The sequence below is a fragment of the Anastrepha obliqua genome, chromosome 2 (assembly GCF_027943255.1).
Source record: "Anastrepha obliqua isolate idAnaObli1 chromosome 2, idAnaObli1_1.0, whole genome shotgun sequence".
NCBI lineage: Eukaryota > Metazoa > Arthropoda > Insecta > Diptera > Tephritidae > Anastrepha > Anastrepha obliqua.
Window position 1 is genome coordinate 116,695,603 of NC_072893.1, and position 20,217 is coordinate 116,715,819.

A 20,217-nucleotide genomic window follows, 5' to 3' on the forward strand; every position below is an offset into this window, starting at 1 on the left:
ACTTATATGTGTATGTGTGTGCCTTTCAAATAATAGTTTTTATTGTGCAGGCATTCTCCTATGATTGAGTTTATATGTGCATGTGTGTGAGTGAGTACTTCATCAATTTAATGCATTTGGAATAGGCAAATAATGGCATTGTAATCGACGTTGTTTATTAGTAATCAAAATAAGGATTGTTTGACATTTCTGATGGGGAGAAAATTAGAAGAAAAATATTTTACCTTGATTTCGATGTTGATATGACAAGTAGGCTTGAATTTATTTCAATAAATATGAGATGGACTTGATTTGTGGGTATGAACAGGGGGAAATTATTAAGAATTTTTATTTATGGTGAATGAATTCATTGTTTGCACTGAAATCAAGAAGTAAAGCACAAAATCAAAACGAACCATAGGACAAAAATAAAGTATTAAAATTTTAGGGGGTACATTTCTGGAAAAAATAATTATTATGAAATGAAAATGAAAATTCTAAACAAAAATAAAATAATAATACAAAACAAAATAATAATACAAAAACATTTTTCAAATATAAAATAAAATAATTATGAAAAATAAAATAACAGGAAAAAACTTTATAAAGAAATTGAAAAGGGACCTAAAAAAAAAAATAAATAAAAAATCTAAAAAAAAATAAAAAAGTATATAAAAAAAAAATAAATAAAAAAATATTAAAAAAAAATTAAAAAAATCAAATGAAGAAATAATATAAATAAAATGAAATAATATCAAATTAAAATAATGAAAAATAAATAAAAAAATAAAATAATATCAAATTAAAATAAAAAAAAAAATAAATACAATATTAGCAAATTAAAATAGTGATAAAAGATAAATAATGAAAAAGTCTTTAAAACGGATGAAAAAGATTAGAGAATTTGAAAACAAATAGATCGAAATTTTTTTTAAACAGAATAAAAAATTAAAAAAATAAAAGAATATTTAAATATCGAAAGGTTTAAAATTAATTTCTTTTCATTAAAATTAAATAACTTTAAAATAGATGAAGAAAATTAAAAAAAAAACAAAAGAAAAAATTAAGTAAAAAATTAAAGATATAATGTAAAAAAATAATATAAAAATAATAAAAAAATGAAAATAGTATAAAAAAATATGAATAAAAAATTATATTAATAAAAATAAATATAATGATATAAAAAAATAAAATAAAATGATATATATAAAAGAAATTAAAATAAAATAATATGTATAAAAAAAAAATGAAAATAATATAAAAAAAAATAAAATAATATAAAAAAAATAAAATAATAGAAAAAGTGAAAATGGTATAAAAAAATATAAACGAAAATTTACTGATATAAAAACAAAAATTAAAAAGTAATCACAATAACAAAACAAATAAAATAGTAATTCATATAATATAAAGTTAAGAGTAAAAAAACAAATAAATAAAAAAAATTTAATAAAAGAAATAAAATTATATTTATATTATTAAAAAACAAATAAAATAATTGGTTTTTGAAGGTTCGCTTGCGAACTGCAGTGCATTAAGGCCAACATGTAGCCCTGGGTAGATGTTCTCTGTTGCAGTAAAAACTAACTTCCAGTTTTTCAGTGCAAGTTTAAACTCTAGTTGAACTAACTTACTTAATTACTTATATTACTTACTTACGTACTTACCTTACTGTTTTTCGGTGAGAGTTTAGGGACGCATTGAACTTTTTTATGTCTTTTTTAACTGGTCTAAAGACGATTCACATGCCATTAAGGCCTAAAAGTATGTAAAATCTATTAAATAGCATTAAAAGTGTTTCTACTACTAGAGCATTTGCGTTCTCATGCCTTTGCATGAAGCTAACGACCTTGAAAAGCCGCATTTGTCCTTAACGCCTAAAAATAGGTTATAATATTCTTGCAAATCAGGTGCTTATGGAATATTTTGCGCATAATAAGTGCAAAGTGTAATATAAAAACGTCCTAATATGCAACGAACAATTTAATCATATCCGAGAATTCAAATGAAAGTGGTAATAATTTTTGGGCGGCTGAAAATATGCAATAAAATACACTTGGCTACGCCAACACATGCTCTTCCTTGCAACCATCAAAACGTACCATTGCTATGTAAAATATAATAAACGGAACGATGGGTTCACATGTCCAAAAGTATGCTACCATTACCTAGTAAGCTGTATTGGAATACCGATAGATAAGCAGTAGCGTTTTTGGGCGGCTCTTAAACCCATGTTTTGCATTTCTCTTAGTATACAATGTAAGCCGTGGTCTGATAATAAGCAGCTACTGAATATAAATGACCAAAAAGATACCCGCATCCCGGGTATCGATCGTAAATGGGCAGAGGGTCATAAAAGAATGTAAATATGTTTTTATGCCTGCCTGTCTGCTTGTGAGGATTGACCAAATTACAAATCCGTATGTCGTATATGCAGTGATTTGCCTCACGTAATTGTGGGTAAAGTTTGAAAAGAACTAAATTTTTCCTTACCTCTTTTGAGCCGAAAAGAAGGAAAAAGGTTTTTCGAATGCGCATAAATTTGCTATCATATATGCTGACGATGTGGGAAACGGCATGAACACTCAAAATGAAAACGGATGAGTAGTAAGCAGACGTTTTCTGTCTCTTATTCTCCTGCTTCCGTTTCGCCAGTCGAGTCATATGCTCTGTTGATTTTAGAAAATAAGCAATGCTCATTTTGTCGGAGTGTACACTAGAGTGTACGACTACACTGAAATCTAAGAGTGTACTTGTGGGAAAACAGCTTGTGCTTGTGTGGGTGTGGTAACCTTGAAAATAGTATGTTGCTTTTCTTTTGTCTTTGCTGGCGTTGTAGATGTAGCAGGCCCAGGTGTGGATATGTTGTGAAAATGCCTTTTTTCTACTATGAAAGCCTAGCTTTTTGCTGCTTTTTAATTTCTTCGCCTTTTTTAATTATATTTCTTGTTTTGCTAAAAAATAATGGTTTATGTATATTTAAAATAATACAATGAGTGTAAATTGTGATGTTCATGGTAATAACAAATTTACTTTTAAAAAAAATGCTAAGAATAAGAAAACATAGGGGTCTCCATAAACTCTTCTGACTGAAGGGTCGTTTAGCTAACCCATATTTTGTGAATGATTTTTTTGTGTGATAAATTGACTGAAACGAGTTCTATTTATTTCTTTTTTGTACTTTTGAATTTGTTTTTTTTTTCAGTATTTAATTTAACGTTTTTTAAATAATTTGTTTTTAATTTTTAATTTTTTTAATGTTTTTTTGGTTGTTTTTGTAATTTTTAATATTTTTTGCAATTTTTTATTTAACTAAATTTTTTAATTTATTTATTTGTTTTACACTTTTTTGTAAATAGCTTTTTAATGCTTTTTTAAAGAAATTTTTTTCTAACGTTATTTAATTTGCTATTATTCAATTAATTTATTTTAATTAAATTTTTTGATGTTTCAATTATTTTATGTTTTATTTTATATATTTTGGGTATTTTTTATTTCCCAATGTTTTATTTTACTTTTATATCATTTTGTTTTGTCTGTTTTTTATGTGAACAATTTATTATTTTTAGTTATAGTTTTTGCTTTTTTTTTAATTAAGTGATTGGTTTTTTATATTTTTATACAATTTTTTTAAATTTTCTTTTTTTTTTCTTTCTTTTGAACTTTCCATCGATTGCTTTAATATTATTTTAATTATTTTGATATTTCCTCGAAATTTGTTATTGTTTTTAACTTAAATAAATAAATAAAAATAAATAATTGGCGCGTACACTTCTGTTAGGTGCTTGGCCGAGCTCCTCCTCCTATTTGTGGTGTGCGTCTTGATGTTGTTCCACAAATGGAGGGACCTACAGTTTCAAGCCGACCCCGAACGGCAGATATTTTTATGAGGAGCTTTTTCATGGCAGAAATACACTCGGAGGTTTGCCATTGCCTGCCGAGGGGCGACCGCTATTAGAAAAATGTTTTTATTAATTTTGCTTTCACCGAGATTCGAACCAACGATCCCTCTGTGAATTCCGAATGGTAATCACGCACCAACCCATTCGGCTACGGCGGCCTGTTTTTAATCTCTCTTTTTTAATATTTATTTATTTACTTCTTTTAATAGTTTTTGTTTTTGTTTTTATTTTATTTTATTTTATTTATTTTTTCTTATTTTTTCATATATTTTTTATTTTTTATTTATTTTTATTTTTATTTATAATTTTTTTTATTTTTGAATATTTTTTTTATATTTTAATATTTTTTTTTTTATTTTAATATTTTTTTTTATTTTTTAATATATTTTTTATTTTTTTTAATTTCTTTTATTTTTTTATATATTTTTAGATTTTTTTATATTTTTTTAAATTTTTTTTTAAATTTTGTCCAAATATTTTTTATATTTAATTAAATTTATTTTTTCTTATGTATTTCTTATTTATGTATTTTTTATTTATTTATTTTTTATTTATTTATTTTTTATTTTATATTTGTTTGTTTTTTATTTTATATTTATTTATTTTTGATTTGATATTTTGTTTTAATTTTATGATTTTCTGATTGATTTTAATTTTTAGTTATTTAATTGTTTTTTTTTGCTGGGTTCCGTAAATTGTTGCAATTTTGTTGTGCTCTTAATTTTGTTTAAGTTTTCATTTAATTGTTCTCTTCTTAATTCTTTGTTGTTGTATATGATTTTAATTTCTATTTAATTTTTAATTTGCATATTTTAATTTCTATTTATGTAATTTAATTTATGTAATTAAATATTTTTTATCAATTTAATCCATCTACTATATTCATCTTCCACGAGTGAATCTTTCCTTTAGCAATTTGTCATATTTGCCTGCTGCATAAGATAGGCAACAACGAGCACGTGTGTCACTTTCGTGAACGAAAACAAAGTGCGTGTGCATGTGTGGGCGCCTGTTGGTTGGTGAGCCTTTTTTGCGGCCACAATATGTAGAACATTATGTATGTCAATGCCAGTTAGTTTGGCGCACTCGTTGCCTACTTGGTTAACTGGTTGCTTGCTAACCGCGTATCATCACAAAATGTGAAACGGAGGGTGGCAGAGGTGGGGCCCAGGCGAGTTTGCTATGCAGAAAGAGACCTGCTGTTTGCCACGTAAACCACGCATTATGCCATATTGCGGCCTATATCACGCACATGTGTGTATTGCGCTGTGGTGCATGATAACCCATACAAATGTCACTGGTCGGCGTGGTAGGGAAACGAAAAAAATAATATTAATAATAATGAAGGAAAAATCTTGCAGTCAAATGAAAATAAAATACTATGCATGGTATTGTGACATGTGAAAAACACGTTTCACGCACACACATACATACCTGCATATGCTTTTCTGTCCGTAAATGCATAGATGCCCTGAAACATTGGCTTTGTTAGCAGCGGTGAAGGTTTTGTTAGCGCATCCTTGTGTCCTATCAGCCAGTCAGGCATGGCGAGGTACACAAACACATAATTACTGCACATGTGTGTCACGCACAGGTAATAGGCACGACATATAGGATACATACATATGCAAAAAAGCAAGAAAAAATAACAACACGTAAGGCGGATAGACTTAACCAAGAATACAGCTATGAAAATATAGAGCGTATAAATTTGTATAGGCACATGTATGCATGTATGTGTATATATGTGTATGTGCATTTTGCATCTTTTTATCCTGGTTGCTTGCCATCGGTCTGATTGTATTTTTTATAAATAAGATATACACAAAATATAATTAAAAAATACTTGGCGGCCCACAATCTGTCGCTGTCGAATCTGCTGTATCACCTACTTACTTTTACTTGCTCAGAATACTCTTTGCGGTTTATGTGGCTGATTAAGCGCTTAATTATTTTCGTAGCAGCCAAGTATGTTGAAGAAAAGGAGTTAAGGCATTGTTGAAACAGTATTAAAGCGTAATTAAAGTATTTGTGTAGTATAATTTCGGGCGCTCGAGCTAGTTACTCGTCAAAATTGTTTTACATATTCAGATAATTGCCCCAATAAGCATTAGCTGCATTTTGGCTCAATGTCAAGCTCGGCTTTAATGGGTCACAAAGTAAGTAATTAATGTAGTAAGGGACAGAAGCGGTGTATACTTTAAGGCTGCTTGAAGTTTTTGCCAACACTGCAAATATTTTTAATATGTCCCTTAGTAAGCTTTAAGGGGTTAGGTGGGTTTGAAAATTTAAAAAAATCGATTTTTTTTTTTTTGTCTTATTAAATAGTATAATATGTTTAAAATATTCTCCTAAAATTTCAAATTGATCCGAGTAAAATTCTACGAGATAGACCCTTCAGAATTTCCGCCCATCAGGCCATGTCAGTGCAGCGTTTCGCAGGTATATGCGTTTATCTCAAAACTCGATTTTTTAAGTCGGTGGACACGATTTCTCGAAAAGTTATGAAGCGATTTTGTTCAAATTTTGCACACATCTTTGGAATAACATTATCAAGTTATTGAACGAAGGATTTTTTTTTATTTTTATTACAACTAATTTTTTCAAGCCAACACATGACGAAAATTTGTCCAAAAAATGTGTTTTTTTGTTCAAAGTCTGTCAAAAATTCAAATTAAATTTTTTTTTTTCCTTCGTCCAGTAACGAGATTTATCCATGTACTAACGAAATATTTTTGGTTTTTTGATTTTAAATGAACTAATAATGAGTTATGCTGTCCACGGCAAGAGGATTTTTTTGTGAGACGTTAAGGGAGATGAGGTACCAACGGCTGAGTTTTCGGAATTTTTAAATAAAAATTTCACAAAATACTGTTTAAATATGTATCTTTGATATGCTGAATTGTTTAAATAAAATATATGATTGTATATATTAAAAAAACAATAGTAAAAATACCCTTTTTTTGAACCTCTGTAACCCACCAACCCCTTAATTATTTGCTTATATAGGCTGGTACTGCATTCGAGCTCGATTTAATACGTTAAAGGTTAAAGTTTATGCTCCTTTTTAAATATTTGTTTTCTTCGAATTTCTAGTAAGTGTCGACTTGTCTGAAGCAACAGTTTTGAAATTATTTGAAAATTTATGAAACCGGCTTTCGATTTTGAGCAGATTTTCGAGGTGGTATCTATACATGTATTTAGATGTACTAATACTCAGATACTTAGGCATATGTATATCTCAGTCTGGGCATACCTTTACGCATGCATTATGATTTTTTTTACAATGTGTAAAATTGAAAGCTGAAGACTTAATTTTTCAAAATCCAGATGACTATATATAATGTATTTATATAATTAATATCAAAAAATTTAGAAAACAAAATTAAAAAAAAAAAAATATATAAAAAATATATAAAAAAATATATAAAAAATATATAAAAAATATATAAAAAAAATTGAAAAAACATGAAAATAAAAATACAAAAAAAAAACTGAAGATTAAAGGAAGTTAAAACAAAAATAAATAAAAATATAACAATTGAAACAAAAAAATTAAAAAAAAAAATATTAAAGAAGTAAGTAAAAAAAAACAATGAAGTAAAAAATAATAACTAAAAACAATTAAATGGAAAAATACAGTTTAAATAATTTGTTATATTTTATCATTTCAATTAATCGAGTGTTAGCAAAAAACATTAAAATAAAAAAATAAACAATAAAAAAGAAAAATTAAAATAAAATAAAAAAATGAATGATAAAATTAAAAAAAAAAATTAATTAATAAACAGTACAAAAAAATTGTAAAACCTCAAAAAAAAAAAAATTAAAATATTAAAAAAAAAAAAAATAAAAAAAAAAATAATAAAAAGAATATATAAAAAAAATAAAAAAAAATAATAAAAAGAATATATAAAAAAAATAAAAAAAAAGAAACTAAAAATGATAAGAACAGAATAAAAAAGTAAATAATAAAAAAAGGCAGTGCAAATAAATACAAAACACTTAATAAAGCAAATACAAAAAGAAACTTATAAAAAAAATAAATAAATACTCAAAACTTTGCAAAATATCGCTGTGCCATTATTGTAAGTACTTTTTTAGGTGTTAGACAAAGGGACATAGAATGTATAGCCAAAGTCTTTGTAACCCCCGAATCACTTTGGGTTAAAAACCAGTTTTTTTTCAATACTCGTCACCTGTGGGCGACGCTGGTAACTGAAAGTTAAGAAGAATTCACATATACATATTTAGGGATGTCGTTTAGTTTTTTGTTTGTCCACACTCACTATACCTGCTATTTTTGAGTTCTTTTAGGTCTTTTATATACATATATATTTAAACACACTACGAAACTTTTTGTTCGCAATTCAGAAACAACAAAAAAACCCTTTAAAAAATATTTATTCATCATTACTAAATTGCAATCTGCTTTAAGGCGTACGAAAAATGAAACCTAATTAGCCAGTCAAAGCTCAGCACGGAGAAATTAATGTGCGGCTCTCGCAAAGATAGCTGGTTCAGAATTTTATTAGTCACTACTCTCACATGCATACATACATATTTTTCCTCTTTTTGGTTTGGTTTTTGTTACTACTCGTATTTGTAAGCTTTCTCGGCTTGTAGCAGCTTGGGGCGGTGCCTTTGCTATTGCAAACCGCAACACTCATTGCTTACACAGCTGCATTTAATTTCAAAATATCACAAAGCATAACTAACGGCTATTTGTGATAGAGACCAGAAAGAAAAAAGTAAAACAAGGCGAAAAAGCGAAAAAGGAGAATGCAAAAAATGCCAACAAAAATAGAGTAAAAAAGCGTAGCTACTTTTTCGAGCACAACAAATTAACTATCTTTCACATTTGTCTGTTTAAATGTAGAACGTAGAAGCGTATTAGCTTAGCGTCTGTGTGTGTGTGTGAATGCTTCTCTGCCTGTGTATGCGTGTGTTTAAATTGGCGTGGTGACCTTGACTTCTTGCGCACTTTGAATTATTTATACATTTTTATTTTGTAGTTGTTATTATTGCATTTCGCTGTCGTTTATTTTTGTACGCTATGTCATACAAGCATGCAAATGTGTGTGTAGCGGTGCATTTGCATTTATTGAACTTATCCATTCAAATAAAGTTTGCTGAATTTTATTAAAATTCAATTTTTGGTATTAGTTTATGAAAAAGTGAGGAATTTCCGATAAATTGTATGTGTTTTTTCAATGTTGCTAATCTATAGTTAGGGAAAGGTAGGGATTAGTCTCGTTTGCGTGTGCAGGAAAAACTGTTTGGATTAATTTCAATATGTGGTTTGTAAATTTCAGTAAACATTTTTCGTTTTATTTCTGGTGTTCGAATCGAATTTTGAGCTTTGGTGTATTAAGAGAGTTGTAGTGGAATTTTATAACAAATTTTTTCGTGCTATTTCTTAACCTGCTTAACAGAGGCATAATGAATATTTTTTGCCCTTTTCCACAAAAGAGATAAAAAAATACCCAACTTTTGAGGAGTTAGAGGGCTAAAATGTTCCACAAAAATGTTCTTTGTTATGTTTTACGTAGATTTGCTGATCTAAAATATAAGGCTCACATAGTAAGCAAGTGCATTTATTATCTGGTGAAAATGCGTAACACCGTTCAGTGAAAAAATTATACAAAATCAATGAAATGGTTTAGCAACTTAAAATTTGCACTACTAAAATTTAATAAGTCACCAAACTGCATATCAAAAGTTGCTATAGAAATTCTGATTAAAAGGAATGGAATGGAATTGTGCTGAAAAGTTTGTGGAAATCTTTCAATTTCCATATAAAGTCCTAAACTGGGATTGGTATGGTTTTTATTAGGCAAATGAGTTACACTTTTATAAAAAAACAAAAAATTATGTGAAACATAAAAAACATACACAAAATAATTTAAAAAAAAGTTATAATAAAAAAATTGTAATAAAAATAATAATAGTAGTAAAAAACAATAGTAAAAAAATAATAAAAAAAAATAACTAAAAAATAATCATTATTACAAAATAAAAAAAATTATTGTTAGAAAGGGGTTCCTCAAAACGACCTGTGCAGATACTGCGAGGACGAAGATGAGGAAGTATCGAGCTGACATTTGCTGTGCAGTTGTCCCGGTCTAGCCAGAAGTCGACTCGCTCTTCTAGGCTCTCCAACAATTGACAATCTTTCAGTATTCTCGAACCTTAAAATCGAATCTCTCATCAAATTCTCGAAACGAATTAATATCTTTGACCAAAATCTACAATAAAAATCTCGGTTAGGTGGGGAAATCATATAACATAATGAGCTCTAGGGCAACACAACGGACCCAACTTGCGGTCTATGTGGCACTCCGATGCGGGGTCACCCTTAAACCAACCAACCAACCAACCAACCAACCAACCAACCATTGTTACAAAATAAAAAAATTATTAACAAATAAAAAATATTAAAAAAAAAAATATTTAAAAATGACAATTAGAAATGAAAATAATACAAAAAAATTACAAAAAAAAAGTTCAGAATTGAAAAAAAATAATTGAAAAACATATTTAAAACAAATAATTCAATGAAATAATAAAAAAATAGTTACAAATAATAATGAAAAAAAAAAATTTTTTTAAAATAATAAAAAAATAATTATTTAAAAAAATGACAAAAAATATTAAAAAAATGATAATTAAAAAAATAAAAATAAAAAATAATAACTAAAAAATATATAATAATTAAAAATAATAATAATTAAAAATAATAATAACTAAAAGTAATAATAATTAAAAAAAAAATAAAAAATTATAATTGAAAAAAAAATAATAAAAACTAATAAAAAAATAATAATAATTTGAAAAAAAAAAAACAATTAAAAAAGAAATAATTAAAAAAAAGTTAGTGAAAAAATAATAATTAAAAATAATAATAATTACAAATATATAATTACAAGAAAATAATGAAAAAAAATTATTTTAAAGAAAATAATAAAAAAAGCAATTAAAAAAAAAAATTAAAAAAAAGTTCAAAAAAGTAAAAAAAAAATATTAAAAAAAAATATTAAAAAAAAAAAATAAAAAGAAAAATAATAAGTAAAAAATATATAATAATTAAAAATAATAATAATTAAAAATAATAATAACTAAAAGTAATAATAATTAAAAAAATAAAAATAAAAAATTATAATTGAAAAAAAAAAAAAACAATTATAAAGGAAATAATTAAAAAAAAGTTAGTGAAAAAATAATAATTAAAAATAATAATAATTACAAATATATAATTACAAGAAAATAATGAAAAAAAATTATTTTAAAAAGAATAATAAAAAAAGCAATTAAAAAAAAAAGTTCAAAAAATAGTAAAAAAAAAATTAAAAAAAAAATATTAAAAAAAATAAAATAAAAAAAAATTAAAAAAAATTAAGAAAAATAAAACAAAATATTAAAAAAAAGATATAAGATTTGTTTAAAGTTTTAAAAAAAATATTAAAAAAAAAACTAATTTAAACAAATTTTAATACATAATTTTCGGCGCAGCTCCAGTTGTTACCCATTGCTTTAACGTTTGCGGATTCACTTTCTTCGCTTATTAATGCCGGGAAAATTCAAAGCACACATTTGGGCGCATCACCGGACTATACTTATACCCATCATAGCGGATCACGCCCCAATGAACCATTTTAAAAGTTAAAAAAAAAAAAAAAAAATCTACTACAGTCCAAGCTAACGGATTATCTGTTTTTAATAGCCTTGCATGTTCATTTGACTGCATGGTACTACGTGCCTGTGAAACTCGGCGCTCAAAAATATAAAAGTATGTGCGCACAACAGCTGCTCGTAAATAATTTAAAAGCCACCAAAGCAATGAACCTACATAAAAGCCACTGTCAGCTGCAGAACACATGCACTTTAGCGGCTTAAAGCCACAATTTATTGGTTGCGCCCAGATTTATGCTTTATTGGTTGACCTTAACATTGCACACGATAAATTTTCGTTTTTAATTAATGATATACTCTTGTCAACAACGAAATCGTTGTGAGAATGCGGTCAGCCTCACAATATGTTCTATATAGTAGCATACTTTCCGGTGCTATCACATTCGGACACACTCGAATGTGTGCTTCGTTTATTTATTTTTTTTTTTGTTATTTGCTTTCCACTTCATTGCCACTCACTAAATCGGTGCACTTTTCAATAAATAATTTTTCGCTATTTGCTATTCGCTCTCGCCTCAGCGCACTTTGCACATGCCAACTGAAATTTGTTGCATGCGCCGGCAAGCATGCAGCGTAAATAAAAAATCTATACAATCAATTGGCAAAAGTGCAATTCAATATAACATTTGACATTTGGATGTGAGTTAATGGGTTGGTTATACATAAATAAGTATACTTTTCAATTGCGGTTCTTCGTGGCGCGGCATGGATGCATGCAAGTGTTACGTGGCAGCGCTTTGCAATGCAGTTTCTCTGAAGTTACACTTCAATTGGTTTCGTTTGTCGTCAAAGCGTTTTTGTTCATACGAAAAACTGTCGATACGCTGCCAACAATGTGTGTGTGTGCGCTTGTGTGACACAGCGGTAGTGCAGTTCGCTTTAAAATTTTAGTGGCATAATTTTCTTGCAATGCGCCAGATACTTCAATTTTAACTGTTTGGCCGTTCGTTTGACACGGTTAGCGCCAAGTTTGCCAAAAAGTTTGCCGCATTTTAGGCGCTTGATTGCAGTTGAAAGCATTCTGCTGTAAGTTATGTTGTTATGAACTTTTAATGGCGAATGGTGGTGCCAGTGTCTCCGGCAAGCAGTTGCGTTAAATTTGCTGTATACTTTTAGGATTGAGTGGCTTGGTAATTATGCATTTGTTAAAAGTAAGTGTAGGGGAACGAGCAGATAATCAATTTAAAGTGAGAGCGGAGAGCGCTTGGAGGCGCAGTAAAGATTTGCGTATTTAGCAAGTATACCTTTAGGCGTTTGTCATAATTTCGTCGCAAGGTTGAACATTTTTGGTTAGCTGGTTGCATAAACTAAGCGAATAATGTTATTAAAGCAATAATGAAGCATAGTTTTGGACATTTCAAAAAAATTTGATTTCTTTGTTTTTTAAATATTCATACTTTTAGGGTTACTTAAAATTTAAAACAGCTTCTGGTTTTCTATTCAAAGTATATATTTGGTTAATAGCAATGCCGATCTTTCAAACGATTTTTAATTTTATTACCAATTGCTGCATATTTACAGGCGCACGGTGATTATTATTATGAAGGCGTATTTTCATATGTATTTTTTAAAACGGACTAATTTCAATATGATTTTCTTTTTCGTTAAATTATTCAATAAATTCAACTAAAAGTTGATTTTCCTGACCTAGCATGCTTTTAGGCGATTTCGATATTTTTACCATTAAAATTACTTCCGACTCAAAGTATAGTTTTAGCTGTTTGCAGATTGTTCAGAATTAACCACCACCGCTTTTCGTATTACTTCAAGCTATTTCAACCACTCCTGCATTGTTTTCATTTTATTCTTTTGTGAATGTTGCAAAATTTATTAGAACAGGAAAAGCCTAAAGCCAAATGCTGAACAGCACCATACTGGGGTCGGTGGGTCACGCCTTCAATCATGCACCTTTGTCATGCAACATGTGCGCAATTTGCAAACACTTACCGCACAGAAGAATAAAATAGGCGCGAGCGCGCAACGTAAAAAGCACAGCACAATACCAAAAGCCACGCAAAGAGAGTGAAAATGTGAAAAAATTAAAAAGAAAAACGAAAGGACGAAAAAAGGTGGCATAAACGTCAGCGGATACCGTTGTCTGTGCCGTCATTCCGCCTGAAAGTAGACCAAACTCGGCGGCAGCTGTTGTGTGCACTTGTATAGTACGTACTAAGTAGTCCTAATGAAAGCGAGTCGAATCAAAAAGTCGAAAAAAAAAAAAAATTCACTGAAAATTACTGTTTGCTCGCCTTGATTTGTTTGCCATCTATTCTTTATGCCGCCTCCTCTATCTAAATGCCTGTTCTCACAGTTTACTCTTCATGCACATTTCTCTGTCATGACGTCTGGAGTCCATTCAGGCCGTATGTGGTACAAACGCATAAATTTTAAGAACTCTTTTCACTCTCGCTGTAGTCTATGAGCCACTACAGCAGTATGCCTAAAAGTAGGCAACCAAGTGGCTGTCAAGCAAACTTGTTTCAAGTCTTCCCTCACTTGCGCAACTCTTCTTTGCGTCTGTTGGCTGACTGGTTGGCTGGCAGCAAGCCTACATTAGTTTGTTTTTGGCAAATTTAAAATTTCATTTCACTTTTCCTCACATTCTTCTTTCTGTCGTAAATTTTGCCGTGATCCCCAAAGTTTTTGCTCTTTCCAGATCGCTACTGTCTGTTGCATTCATATTAAAGTGTGTGTAATTGAGAAAGTTTTGGCCTATTGAGTGCTAAGGCAGCGTAAGATTAAGCGCTTAAAAGTTAAAAGTATACTTTTGGGGGTGGTCGGAGCCGATTGGATAGTTAAAAGTTTTATTAATTGGCCTTGGGCATAATACATGCATGTATAAGAGGTGGGCGCGCAAGTTTTGCGTAGAGCGAAGGCTCAAAAAAGACGTAATACAATTTACGTAAACGAGCCCAAGTTGGCATAGATTGCTGCGAATAAACGTCTGAACAGGCGCCCGAAATTATGCAATGCCAACCGCGAAAATGATAGATAGGGCTAATTATGTAATTGCGTTTACCTAAAAGATAAATGTTTTAAAGGGAAATGGGCGAAGGAAAGCAATTATAACGCCTGAAAGTAGACAAAACGTAAATCAACTCAGAGTAGAAGTGTTTGCTGGGTAAAACGTTAAAAACAATTTGCTCAATTCCTTAAGTGCTCAAAATATGTCAAAAAAGTGACGTAATTTAAGTGGTGAAACGCCTAAAAGTACGCAATATATTTAGGTAATTCTATTTTATACTAATATAGCCAATTTCATAAGTGCTAAAAATATGCCAAAAAAGTAGATTAATTTAAGTGGTGAAGCGCCTAAAAGTGCGTAACATATTTAGGTAATTCTATTTTATACTAATATAGCCACACTCGCTAATCCCCATCCAATTTCTATGGCTTCACAAAGCAGTATGTTTTTAGCCTACAATATTGGGCACCTTAAAGTATGCAAAAACATCTATCAGCATTCTTAAAGCTGGAAAATTTAAAGAGGCCACTTTGAAAGGTACGCGAACTTTGAATTAAGCTTCAAACTACCAGCAGCGCTCCCAAAAGTCTGCAACTCTTTTTGTGCTATACGCTGTAGAATAAAACTCTTAATTGCTCCCGATACGAATTCAATAACAAAAAGGGTGGTTTAAATGTATGTAAAATCTTCTTTCAAATGGTTTTCCTGACAAGGCTGCTAAAACTAGATTTAAGTATTATTTTTTTGTTCTCTAAAAACGTTCTCTAAACGTTGTAACAGCTTTCGACGCAAGTCTTTGACGCGTAAAAGTATGCTATAAAATATGCTCATCATTTTAAAAACTTTGCAGCTAAAAGCGAGCTACCGAGTTTTGGTTAAAGCTGTTATTTTTCGGAAAATAAAAAAAATGACCGAAAGTGTGCAATAATTTTTTTTTAACAATACCTAAACTTTTTTACACTCTGAGAGCAGTCTCATCAATAGTTAAAAGCGCTATTCTGAGCATGTGTCGGTGCCTAAAAGTATGCAATCGAAAGTTTTCAACAATCTTACAGTTGTATGCGTAAAAGTAATATTTGGAATAATTTTTCAGATACGTAAGTTCGAATTGCACAAGAAGCGTTAGTAAAAAATAAATTGAGTTCCAACTGAAATTTAAATCGCAGTTAAAGAGTCGAAATCAATTCTGTGAACGCAAGAAAGTATGCTATGAATCCTGATTAGTCACAGAAATAAATATTAAAGGTGGTTTTTGGCGTGCTGATTTGCTTGGGCTTAGGAGTGTTATCAAACAAATTTAAGAAACATAAACCCGCCCTAAAGTATGCAGCATTTTTATTTGAAAACAAACCCTTAAAGTCTGCCTGCTCTCTAGGTAGCATTTAGGCTATCTTACTAATGGTTGCACACAATTCTAGTCATTTTTCGAATCACATAAGTATGCAACGAATTATATGTTTTTAACTGATTCAAAGCAGTTAAAAATATCATTCGGAATAATAGCTTTAAACATTTGAATTCTGTAATACATTTGAATTGTGATTTATAAGAAATCCATGTTTAAACAAAGAATTTCTATTCTGGGCCCTCAGAAAAGTATGCTATGTTTGCAAGCCTAATACACAAAAAATTAAAGGTAATGACCAAAAGTTTGTAAAATTTGTTGCCTAATCTGCTATTTATCTATTTTTAAATTTTAAACTGTTTCCATTTATTTGAGTTTCCCGCTGCTTCGAAAACAAACAAGTTGGGTACGCAAAAGTGTCGACTTTCTCAAATTTCTTTATTTGAAAAATAACCGGATTAATTTGAAGTGTTTTGGTATTTCAGAAACAGTGCGTGTGAAACAAAAATAATTTGAAGCCTAAAAGTATGCAAAAAAAAAATTGGCCTAAATTTCAAATGCCACCAGCAGCTCGCAACAGTTAGTAATTTTTAATGAAAAAAAATAAACAAAAATAATAATTTCTTAGAGCGCCTTCAAAAGGGCATAAAAATGTTGACCGAGAAAATCGCATCAAATTAACACTGGCGAAGGGAAATAGCGACATTAATACACAACATGGCATGTGTTGCGTGCTAGCTTCGCGTTATGCAACGCAACAATAACAATCTGTTTTTGGTTTTTTTTTGAGGTGGTTGAAAATACCGAATGTTCGGTGACTAAAAAAAACAACAATAATAAAAACTAAAAATTTAAAAATAAAAATTTGAGTTAGCATTCGTTTCTGTGGATTTTCTTTCACAGGTTTTGCTCTCCGATAAAAAAACGATGAGTTTTCACAGGAAAATTTGATATTTTTATTAAAATAAGTTCCTCAGCTAAGCCTTTGCATGATTAATAGTAAAAATTGTGTATTGGATCCCCTAATAATTTATTTCTTAGTATGCAAAAAGTTCTACTTGTTTTGTGCCCACAAAGCCCACAGAGACATATAACCTAACCACAAAGCAAAGTTTCAAGATTTTTCACACTTTTGCCCAGCATTCGAATTCGCGTGTACCATACAAAGCCACAAAGCGAACCAATCGTAAGCAACAAAGAGCAATGCGGCAACAAAAACAACAACATTAATAAAATATTGCGAAAAACATTCGTCGCTGCGCCTCAATATAGGCAGCAGTGTGAGAGTTTGAATATTCATATACATATGTGTGTGAGTGCTTTTGTGTCACACCCATTGCCGAAGTAATACTGCACCGCTTCCCCATGCTTGGCTCTGCATGCCTGTCAGGGCTGCTGGTTCACCTGCCGTCACCTCCACTTCGTGTACCCGCCGTGTACTTTTCTATTTGTATTTGTGTGTTCAGCACATGTTTGACATTGTTGGGTTTGTTATTTGTTGTTATTATTGTTGTCGTTGTTGCACTTGCTTTATTGTTTGCTGCTATTCTTGTCGTTGCTATTTTTGTTGTTGCTCATGTTGTTTGTGTACTTGTTATCGTGTGTTCTTTCAGCTGCGATGAGTAACTTAGCTGTTGCGCGCATACACACGTACATATATACATATATATATGTATATATATTTACCATATACAAAATATAAATCCATATATTTCCACATTGTTACACGTAGACGTGCTGTGATTATTGATTTTCTTACCTCCCTTGCGCTTATCACCACTCTTTGCCAGATTATCAATTGCCTTTTCTTTTGCGAGCTCTCAACTACTGACAGGCACGTCAGTATGCGAGTGCGTTTGTGCGTTTGTATGTTTGTGCGAAAATTTCCCTATATGTGCACTTATTTCCGCTTACCCTTTTTACGACCTCTCAAATTGTTGCATATCTGCGTGCAGAACTTGCAAAAATTTTCAATTTGTAAATATTTGAAAAATAAGCGAAAATCGTTTACAATATTTTTCTTTCATTTTTCCCCAACTAAAAATTCACTAACGCAACATTACGCCCAACATTCTCCTTCCATTTAATTTTACACTTCACTCATCATTAATCACCTTCAGTCTTGGCATATCTCTCGAACAAAAAAATTTCCTTTATTTACACACATTTTTCATTTACTCAACTCACTTACAGGCAAGTGAAAATTAAAATCAAAAAACTTGTTTCTCATCAACTTTTGTAAACAAAAATTTCGCAAGGTAAAAATAACAAAAATTTAGCACAAAAGCTGCAAAGCAGCGCGGTACATACATATATAAATAGATTTACGTTCCCATAAGCCATTTTGCAAATAGAATTTGGCTGAAAAAGATAAAATAAAAACAACCACCGGAATATTTCATTTCTCACCTTGTAAATTGCGGAAATTAAGATTTTAAGCTCGCGTATTTCTCTTAATATTCGTTTTATGTAAACATTTAAAATCTTTTTAAATAATATATGAAAAAAATGCAATTTAAAAAATTTACGAGGGTGAAAAAATTAAGCGGCATTGGGCAAGACAGCGCTCGGTAAAACTTCAATTTGTATCTCTCATCAAAATCAATTTGATGTTGTAAATTTAATTTAGAATAAAGATCCAGCGGCTTCGTTGGCTGGGTCATGTCGTCCGAATGGATACAAACGCTCCGGCTTTGAAAGTATTCGATGCGGTACCAGCTGGCGGTAGCAGAGGAAGAGGAAGGTCTCCTCTGCGTTGGAAAGATCAGGTGGAGAAGGACTTGGCTTCACTTGGTGTGTCCAATTGGCGCCGGTTAGCACGAGAAAGAAACGACTGGCGCGCTTTGTTGAGCTCGGTCAAAATCGCGTAAGCGGTTATGGCGCCAATTAAGAAGAAGAAGAAATTTAATTTCGAATGATCGAATGCACCGCGGCTGAACATTTTGCTTCAGCTCAGAATTCGAGCATGACCTTGTTTTTATGTAAAGTTAGGTATCAGGTAAGGAACATTTCTTAGCCTAAACAAATAAAAAATTTCAAAACAAATTTGTAATAAAAAAATAAAAAATAAATAAAATATAGGAATTTAGAAAATATTGGGGGCGGGGTGGAAAAATAACTAAAACCTAAAAAAAAAAATTAAATAAAAAAAAAAATTAAACAGAAAATTAAAAAAAAAATAAAAAGAATTAAAAAAAATAAATAAAAAAGAATAAAAAATGACAAAAACAATAACAAAAAAATAAAAAAACATGACAAAAACAAAAATAATAAAACATTACATACATAATGCTTAACATAATTAAAACAAAAAAGGTTAAAATTAGTTTTTTTCCAAATTACAAATTTTGTTTAACAAAATTACCACAATGTTTTTTAAGAATTAAAATTAAAAATTTTAAGAATTAAAATTAAAAATTAAAAACGTTTAACAAAATTAAAACAAAAAAGATTAAAATTGCCAAATTTTTTTAAGAAATTACAAAAAAATTAATTTTTATATAAAAATAGTTTTAAAAAAATCACGAAAAAGAATAAAAATAAAAAGAGAGTTTTAAAACCGAAAGTGTACTAAAAAAACTTAAAATGTCGAAATTTTGGAGACATATTAAAAACATATTCCGAAATAGATTTTTACTATATTAAATAAATCACAAAAGTGGAAATGTAAAGAAAATACATAAATAATTAAAAGTAAAATGTAAATAAATCAAATAAAAGAGTGAAAGCAAAATAAATTAAATAAAAAAGTTAAAACAAAATAAATTAAATAAAAAGTAAAAAGCAAATAAATTAAAATTATTAAAATTACGCAGGAAAATATTACAAAAAAATTAAAATTTTTCTCGAATTTTTTGAAAAATATTAAAATCAAATTCCAAAACAGATTTTTACTAAATAAATCACAAAGTGGAAATTTAAAGAAAATACGTAAATAATTAAAATTAAAAAAGTAAAAAATAAATTAATCAAATAAAAAAGTAAAAACAAAATAAATTAAATAAAAAAGGAAAAAAACAAATAAATGAAATTTAAAAAAAATTACGAAGGAAAATATTACAAAAAAAATGAAAAAATTGAAAAAAGTTAAAAAAATTACAAAAACACAAGAACGAACTACAAAACATAAGAATTAACTTCAAAAACATAAAAAAATAAAAATTAAAAAAAAAAAATAAAAAAGAATTAGGAAAAATAATTGACGAAAAAAAAAATTAAAAAAAAATTACGAAAAATAATTAAAAAAACTAATGCTTACTTAAAATTCCTACATGCCGAAATTTCAAAAAATTGTAAAAATTAAAAAAAAAATTTAAGAACAAAATTTTTTCGAA

The 20,217-nt window shown here is 29.0% G+C and overlaps 1 protein-coding gene across 1 annotated transcript in view; it reads left to right on the top strand.

The window, feature by feature from the left end:
• LOC129237918 (serine/threonine-protein phosphatase beta isoform) overlaps positions 1-20,217 on the top strand; it is a 120,231-nt gene that overhangs the window by 39,810 nt on the left and 60,204 nt on the right. The gene's annotated exons all lie outside the window — the stretch shown is intronic.